The sequence below is a fragment of the Schistocerca nitens genome, chromosome 6 (genome assembly GCF_023898315.1).
Source record: "Schistocerca nitens isolate TAMUIC-IGC-003100 chromosome 6, iqSchNite1.1, whole genome shotgun sequence".
Taxonomy (NCBI): Eukaryota; Metazoa; Arthropoda; class Insecta; order Orthoptera; family Acrididae; genus Schistocerca; species Schistocerca nitens.
The window spans coordinates 471999525-472007899 of record NC_064619.1 but is presented as its reverse complement, the minus strand read 5'-3'; positions in this window follow the sequence as shown (position 1 = coordinate 472007899).

Below are 8375 nucleotides of genomic sequence, written 5' to 3'. Positions count from 1 at the left end.
AGATTAGTATCAGTGGTCATTTCGCTTTGCGTAATCAGACACAGCACGGCACCTACGAAGCATTCACAGACGAATGGCAGATAGACTCTTGATGTATTCTGATGCCTAAGAGAGAAAATGGCATGCAATACACCCGTCGTGACATTCGCAGACAAAACAGGGAAGCAAAGAATTATAGGCTTCACACTGTTTTTTCTCTTCATTGTCGTGACCGAAAAACGACAGTGTATTCACTGTTCTCGTTTTCAACACGACGATATACTCACTATTACAATTTAAAACACCTCAGCACAAGGACTGAAGAAGCAAACAGCTGACACTTATTCGTATCCTGGATGCCCAAACGAAAAACTGAGAGCACTGGCCAGAAAGGTACAGCCCGGGAGATCTGGTACAGATTCTTTCGCCTGTGTGAAAAATGGGATATCGGAGAAGCGTCCGCATCTCGTGGTCGTGCGGTAGCGTTCTCGCTTCCCACGCCCGGGTTCCCGGGTTCGATTCCCGGCGGGGTCAGGGATTTTCTCTGCCTCGTGATGACTGGGTGTTGTGTGCTGTCCTTAGGTTAGTTAGGTTTAAGTAGTTCTAAGTTCTAGGGGACTGATGACCATAGATGTTAAGTCTCGTAGTGCTCAGAGCCATTTGAACCATTTTTTTATCGGAGAAGCCGTCGCTTGTCGGACGTCAAATATGAAATCGAAGATTATGACCTTTCACCAAGAAGACAAAATCGCAAGGACGAATAAAACCCTACTACAGTCCATATGTGCATATCGACGACTGGAGGGTCAAGGAAAGTGAAGACCCTATCGACGTTCGCCAAGTTCCCACGGTGGAGGGGACTGGAGAAATATGTGTTTATCATAGTGAAAACAACACGACCAGTATGCGTGGATCCGCCAGCGCCACCGTGCGGAGGACATTGGCGGTACCTGGATCCAGAATGCTGCACTCCTGCTCCAGCGAGAACTTCTGATACAGCAGTCGCTATTTCTGCAGGAGAGGGAGCAATACTGCAAGGTGTAGTGCAAGCAGTGCGGCGTGCAGTGGCACACAAACTACTGGCCCACGTACCATCATATACAGGGTGAGTCACCTAACGTTACCGCTGGATGTATTTCGTAAACCACATCAAATACTGACGAACCGATTCCACAGACCGAACGTGAGTAGAGGGGCTAGTGTAATTGTTTAATACAAACCATACAAAAATGCACGGTGAAACGCGTATGTATTCATGTATTCAGTAGCAGCGATGGCGAGGCATGATAAAATCTTTGACCAGAGAGTGCGCTTGACCGCGCGAGAGTTCAGTTGCGAGTTGTAGTCGGTCGCAGTTGCATGTAGCCAGTTCGAGAGTAGTAGCGCATACGAGATGACATAGTCAGTGCTAGTAGCGCGCGAGAGACAGTCGGAGTTGTGTGAGGAGTCAGCGGACGTCGACATGGCCCTCTGGTCAAGATTCGGGACAAGGTATATTTTTAAATAAGGTAATGAAGCAGCATTGCGCACATTTGATAATGTAATGTAAATTAACTGTAACTAATTTGTTCATGAATTGCCCCAATAAAAATTTTGTTTTCAAACCAAGCATTTTAACAAAACAAACATTTTATTGAAAGAAAGTTTCCCATGCATTTCCTTAAAGAAAAATTTACTTAAGTTCAAAGAATATTTGCGATGCATTTCCTCCAATCTATGGCGAAAATAAGAGCAGATGCAGTTTTACTGAGGTAAGAATTTGAGTTTAATTATTTGACAGGGCCTAACATCGACATTTTGGTCTATTTGCGTTTTCATTGTCACTGAGATTTTATTATCATTGAATTGACTTACATTTTTGTGGGGAGCTTACACTTAGGTCAGATAGCTAGTTCTCATTTAATTGTCATTGTCGATAAATTATTTTATTTGCTGGGAGGTTACACGAGGTTCTATTCTCGTTAACATTTTTATTATTTTCTTTCAAATTTCTCTGGGGAGGTTACAACGGAAGTATGTTTTTAACACAAACCTACGTTTTTTTAAATGGAACCACGTTAGTTTTGTTAGCACATCTGAACATATAAACAAATACGTAATCAGTGCCGTTTGTTGCATTGTAAAATGCTAATTACATCCCGAGATATTGTAACCTGAAGTTGACGACGCCGGGCGTAGTGGCCGTGCGGTTCTAGGCGCTGCAGTCTGGAACCGAGTGACCGGTACGGCCGCAGGTTCGAATCCTGCCTCGAGCATGGGCGTGTGTGATGTCCATAGGCCGGCCGCGGTGGTCTAGCGGTTCTAGGCGAGCAGTCCGGAACCGCGCGGCTGCTACGGTCGCAGGTTCGAATCCTGCCTCGGGCATGGATGTGTGTGATGTCCTTAGGTTAGTTAGGTTTAAGTAGTTCTAAGTTCTAGGGGACTGATGACCACAGATGTTAAGTCCCATAGTGCTCAGAGCCATTTGATGTCCATAGGTTAGTTAGGTTTAATTAGTTCTAAGTTCTAGGCGGCTGATGACCTCAGAAGTTAAATCGCATAGTGCTCAGAGCCATTTTCTAAAGTTGACGCTTGAAACCTCCGACGTTCAGTTGCGTGTTGTAACAAACACGGGCCACGGTCGGCGAGCAGCATCTGCAGGGACATGTTTACGATGACGACCGTGTTTACGAGTGTGGCTGTAGTGCACTGTTGTGGTTTGGTCTAGCTGTCGCAGTGTCCGCATGTAGTGCTTTCTGCTATTGTTATTCTGCATTCGTCTCCGCACGCAGACCAACTGTAGTACACCGTCTTTCCAGACGTCTGTGATAGTGTAGTGTTGCAGGAACTGTGCCCATGGTGTATTCAAACACTGAAAAGGCGGAGATGATACTCATCTATGGCGAGTGTCGACGAAATGCAGCTGAAGCCTGCAGGGTGTATGCAGAACGGTACCCGAACAGAGAGCATCCAACGTGCCGCACATTGCAAAACATCTACCGCCAACTGTATGCAACAGGTATGGTCGTAGCACGCAAACCGGTCCGTAACAGGCCCGTCACAGGAGAAGCGGGTGCAGTTGGTGTGTTAGCTGCTGTTGCCATGAACCCACACATGAGTACACGGGACATTGCGAGAGCCGGTGGACTGAGTGAAAGTAGTGTCATGCGCATACTGCATCGTCACCGCTTTCACCCGTTTCATGTGTCGCTACATTAGCAATTACATGGTGATGACTTTAATCATCGAGTGCAATTCTGTCAGTGGGCATTAACAGAGAATGCGTTGCAGTTCTATCTGTTTACCGATGAAGCGGGTTTCACAAACCACGGGGCAGTGAATCTACGGAACATGCATTACTGGTCCGTGGACAATCCTCGCTGGCTCAGACAGGTAGAGCGACAGCGACCGTGGACTGTAAATGTATGGTGCGTAATCATTGGCGGCCACCTCATTGGTCCTCACTTCATTGCAGGGGCCCAAACAGCTGCAACATACATCGCGTTTCTACAGAATGATCTGCCAACGTTGCTCGAAAATGTCCCACTGTAAACGCGTCGACGTATGTGGTATCGGGATGATGGTGCACCTGCACATTCCGCAATTAACCCTAGGCTAACCCTTGACAGGATGTTCGACGGGCGTTTCATAAGACGTGGAGGACGCATAAATTGGCCAGCCCGTTCTCCTGATTTTACACCTCTGGACTTCTTTCTGTGGGGTACGTTAAAGGAGAATGTGTACCGTGATGTGCCTACAATCCCAGAGGATATGAAACAACGTATTGTGGCAGCCTGCGGCGACATTACACCAGATGTACTGCGGCGTGTACGACATTCATTACGCCAGAGATTGCAATTGTGTGCAGAAAATGATGGCCACCACATTGAACATCTATTGGCCTGACATTTCGAGACACACTATTCCACTCCGTAATTTAAAACGGAAACCACGTGTGTACGTGTACCTCACCCCTCATGGTAATGTACATGTGCGTCAGTCAAAAAGACCAATAAAAAGGTGTTAGCATGTGGACGTAATGTGCTGTTCCAGTCTCTTCTGTACCTAAGGTCCATCACCGTTCCCTTTGGATCCCTACGTAATTCGGTGCTCTCCGATACACACGATCGAACAGCAGAGGAGTGGTACTCAAGCGTCAACTTTAGGTTACAATATCTCCGGATGTAATTAACATTTTACAATGCAACAAACGGCACTGATTACGTATTTGTTTATATGTTCAGATGTGCTAACAAGACTAACGGAGTTCCATTTAAAAAAAAAACCTAGGTTTGTGTTAAAAAACATACTTCCGTGCATTTTTTTATGGTCTGTATTAACCAGTTACACTAGCCCCTCTCCTCACGTTCGGTCTGTGGAATCGATTCGTCAGTATTTGATGTGGTTTACGAAATATATCCAGCGGTAATGTTAGGTGACTCACCCTGTATACATTACAAACAGTTAAAGGTGATGCCGATGCTCTGTTATATATATTTAAATGTACAGTAGTAAACATAAAGTTATTGAATACAATTGGTTTCTCACGACATAAATATTAGTTTAGAAAAAGCGAAGTTCCACGGTCACACCAATATTCGAGAATGGTAGTAGGAGTAATATACTAACTTACAGGTCCATATCATTAACGTCGATATGCAGCAGGATTTTAGAACATATATTGTGTTCAAACATTATGAATTACCTCAAACGAAGCGGTCTATTGATACACAGTCAACATGGGTTTAGAAAACATCATTACTGTGAGACACAAGTAGCTCTTTATTCACATGAAGTGCTGAGTGCCATTGACAAGGGATTTCAGGTCGATTCCGTATTCCTGGATTTCCGGAGGGCTTTTGACACTGTACCACTGCATTCGTAGTGAAATTGCATGCTTATGGAATATCGTCTCAGTTATGTGACTGGATTTGCGATTTCCTGTCAGAGAGGTCACAGCTCGTAGAAATTGACGGAAAGTAATCAACAGAGGTGATTTCTGGCGTTCCCCAGGGTAGTGTTATAGGCCTTTGCTGTTCCTTATTTATATAAACGATTTGGGAGACGATCTGAGCAGCCGTCTTCGGTTATCTGCAGATGACGCTGTCGTTTATTGACTAATAAAGTCATCAGGAGATCAAAACAAACCGATTTAGAAAAAATATCTGAATGGTGCGAAAAGTGGCAGTTGACCCTAATTAACGAAAAGAGTGAGGTCATCCACATGAGTGCTAAAAGTAACTCGTTAAGCTTCGATTACACGACAAATCCGTCTAATCTAAAAGCCGTAAATTCAACTAAATACCTAGATATTACAATTACAAACAACTTAAATTGGAAAGAACACATATAAAATGTTGTGGGGAAGGCTAACCAAAGACTGCGTTTTGTTGGCAGGAAACTTAGAAAATGTAACAGACCTATCAAGGAGACTGTCTACACTACACTTGTCCGTCCTCTTTTAGAATACTGCTGCGCGGTGTGGGATCCTTACCAGATAGGACTGACGGAGTACATCGAAAAAGTTCAAAGAAAGACAGCACGTTTTGTATTATCACGAAATATGGGAGAGAGTGTCACAGAAATTATACAGGATTTGGGCTGGAAATCATTAAAAGACAGGCGTTTATCGTTGCGAAGAAATCTTCTCACGAAATTCCAATCACCAACTTTCTCCTCCGAACGCGAAAATATTTTGTTGACACCGACCTACATAGGGAAGAACTATCACGACGATAAAATAAGGGAAATCAGAGCTCGTACGGAAAGATACAGGTGTTCATTCTTTCCGCGCGTTATACGAGATTGGAATAATAGAGAATTGTGAAGGTGGTTCGATTAACTCTCTGCCAGGCGCTTAAATGTGATTTCCAGAGTATCCACGTAGATGTAGATGTAGATGAAGAAATCAGTTGCTTTACACATCAAAAAAGCGTTGGCACACATGCACAAAAATGAGGTTAAAGTCTCTTTGACTCACGTTACTCAATTCTAGTAGTCCCTGTGCATGCCGCTGACAGTGTTGACAGCTTATAGAAGTCTCAGCAGGCAGTGACTCAAGTTGGAGTAATTCCTCTAACGCCGTCTAAAATTCTCTCTTCCTTGTTGAACGATATTTTCGAGCTTATGTATCCAAGTGTGCCCAAAGATGCGCCATCGGGTTAAGATCACGGCTCTGTGGTGGAGCGAAAACCCTTCGTGGAGCATTATATAATAACCACTCCGGAGACCTCAGAGTCGCATGTTTAGGGTCATTGTCTTGTTGAAAGTAAAAGATGCCAAGACCCAGTTTCTGTGCACTGCTACAAAAATGGCCTCGGAACACATGGATACATTTGCGGTGATTCACGACATCTTTAATAAATGTCAAGTTGTCAACGTCCGAAGTAGTCACGCATCCCAAAATCATGGTGCTTCCTCTCCCTGTTGGATTGTAGGGAGGACATGTTGTAACTGGAGTTCTGTATTTGGTTTTCACCACACTTCTCCCTTTCCGTTAGATTAAAATAAGTTAAACTTTGATTCGTCAGAAAACACCACAGTATTCCAAAATTCAATCGATTTATTGACATAACCTTGGTCGATCTGGAATCGTTTTCTTCGGTTAGCTTCCGAAACAAATGGCTTCTTTTTGGGAGATCTGGAATGAATGTCAGCTGCGCTCAAAGCATTCCTTATAGTTTGAGCACTGACATGTTTGTTGGAGGTTAACTGGATGTCCGATACAATGAACTTTGCTCTTCTAAAAGGCTCTTTTTCTGCTAAACGAACTATCCTTCAACGCTCCCTACTCGTAAGAACACCTGGACGTTTACTGTCTGTTGTTCCAGACACTTGAAACTTCTTGATTGCCCACACTGTTGTACAGGTAACGGTAAGTTATTTACCAGTCTCACTGTTATTCAGCGAATTAAACAAAATCGTCTTGTTGCGGAACTATACGGCGTGCTCCTTCCCCTTCAGACTCATCATGAAAAGTGAATGCCCCTTGCACTGGAAGTCAGGCAAGCGACAGAACTGTTTTATCTCCGATTCCACAAATGTGGTACCCGCGCCGCTGTCTATCATGCGCAATAACGAACGTCGTACTGTGTGCCAATACTTTTTGAGCAGGAGAAAACACTCGTTTAATTGATTACACGTGTTTCTGATATGCTTGGAAAATATTTTAATAGACAAATTATTTCCTTTATTGAGTCAGAGTGAATGGTATACATATACCGTAATGTTCGTGGTATTTACAAATTTGTATTAGATGTGAAGAAGTGTCGGCGTCATTGCACCTGTTAGCTTAGCTGGTTGGCGTGCTGTAGGATCAGCAGTTCAAACACTAACACCAGGTATTATTTGTCATTCAGTATCTGTCAGAGGCGGAAGGTTCTTGAAATACCTTACTTTTGTAATATTTGTATATATTCTGGTATTCGGTATTTGCATAAAACAAGCATTCTGCAATATTCGACGTTTGTATATGTAGCTGTACTCTCCACCAAGGAGGTAAGTTCTGTTATGGCTGTACCTTGTTGTCAGTAATAAACGTGCTTCGAATAGTAAATGTTGTACGTTATTCATGAACTTGTCTTTGCATTTGGACTTGATTGTTGATTGTTGTTTTGACGTGACAGTGTTGCCTTTTTCTGAGTCGTATGCTGTGACTACCGGACTAGTGGTTTGCAGTTCGACATGAAGATTCTTCCCCACCCTCCTCTCACTTTGCTCTTCTCTCAGTCTCCCTCTCTCCCACCAGTCCCCCCCCCCATCCCGCCCCCCCCCCCCCCCACACACACACACGTGCGCACCTAGAGAGGAGATGATTGCCCAACATGATCTAATGGTGACGTATCTCGGAAATAACAGAGCTGTTCGGAAAGTAGTATCCGACTGCTCGCGAAATGGAAACGACAGTAACTATCCTATAAACCTTTGCATAGATGTGTTGGACAGTGTCTCTAGTATGCCTGTCGATTGTGTCATGTTGCTCTTTTCAGTTCTGTGCACACAGTGACCACGTGAACAATAGTGTCTCCTGCCAAGTAGGGGTGCCCGCTAAGAGGCGTCCCTGATTTCATGTAACCCCACATAACGTAAATGTCATTCATTTCCTCCTTCATAACAATTCTCGGCCGCACGCAGCATGGCGGTGAGGGTGCCCATGTTCCCATGCGAAGTGTCTGATCACCCACCATAGAGGCCGGACTTGGCGCTCTATGATATTCATCTCTGCTCGCATGGACCACTGGCTATGAAGAAAATATTTTGGCACAGATGTAGAACTGCAGACCACTGTAGGGAAGTGGCGGAAAGCACAGGCGTCTGCCTTCTATGATGAGACTATTAGAAGGTTGGTACAACATGAAAGTCGGAGCGGCGACTATGTAGACAAATATCTCGGAAGGTGTAGCAATCTGTTTCCAGTA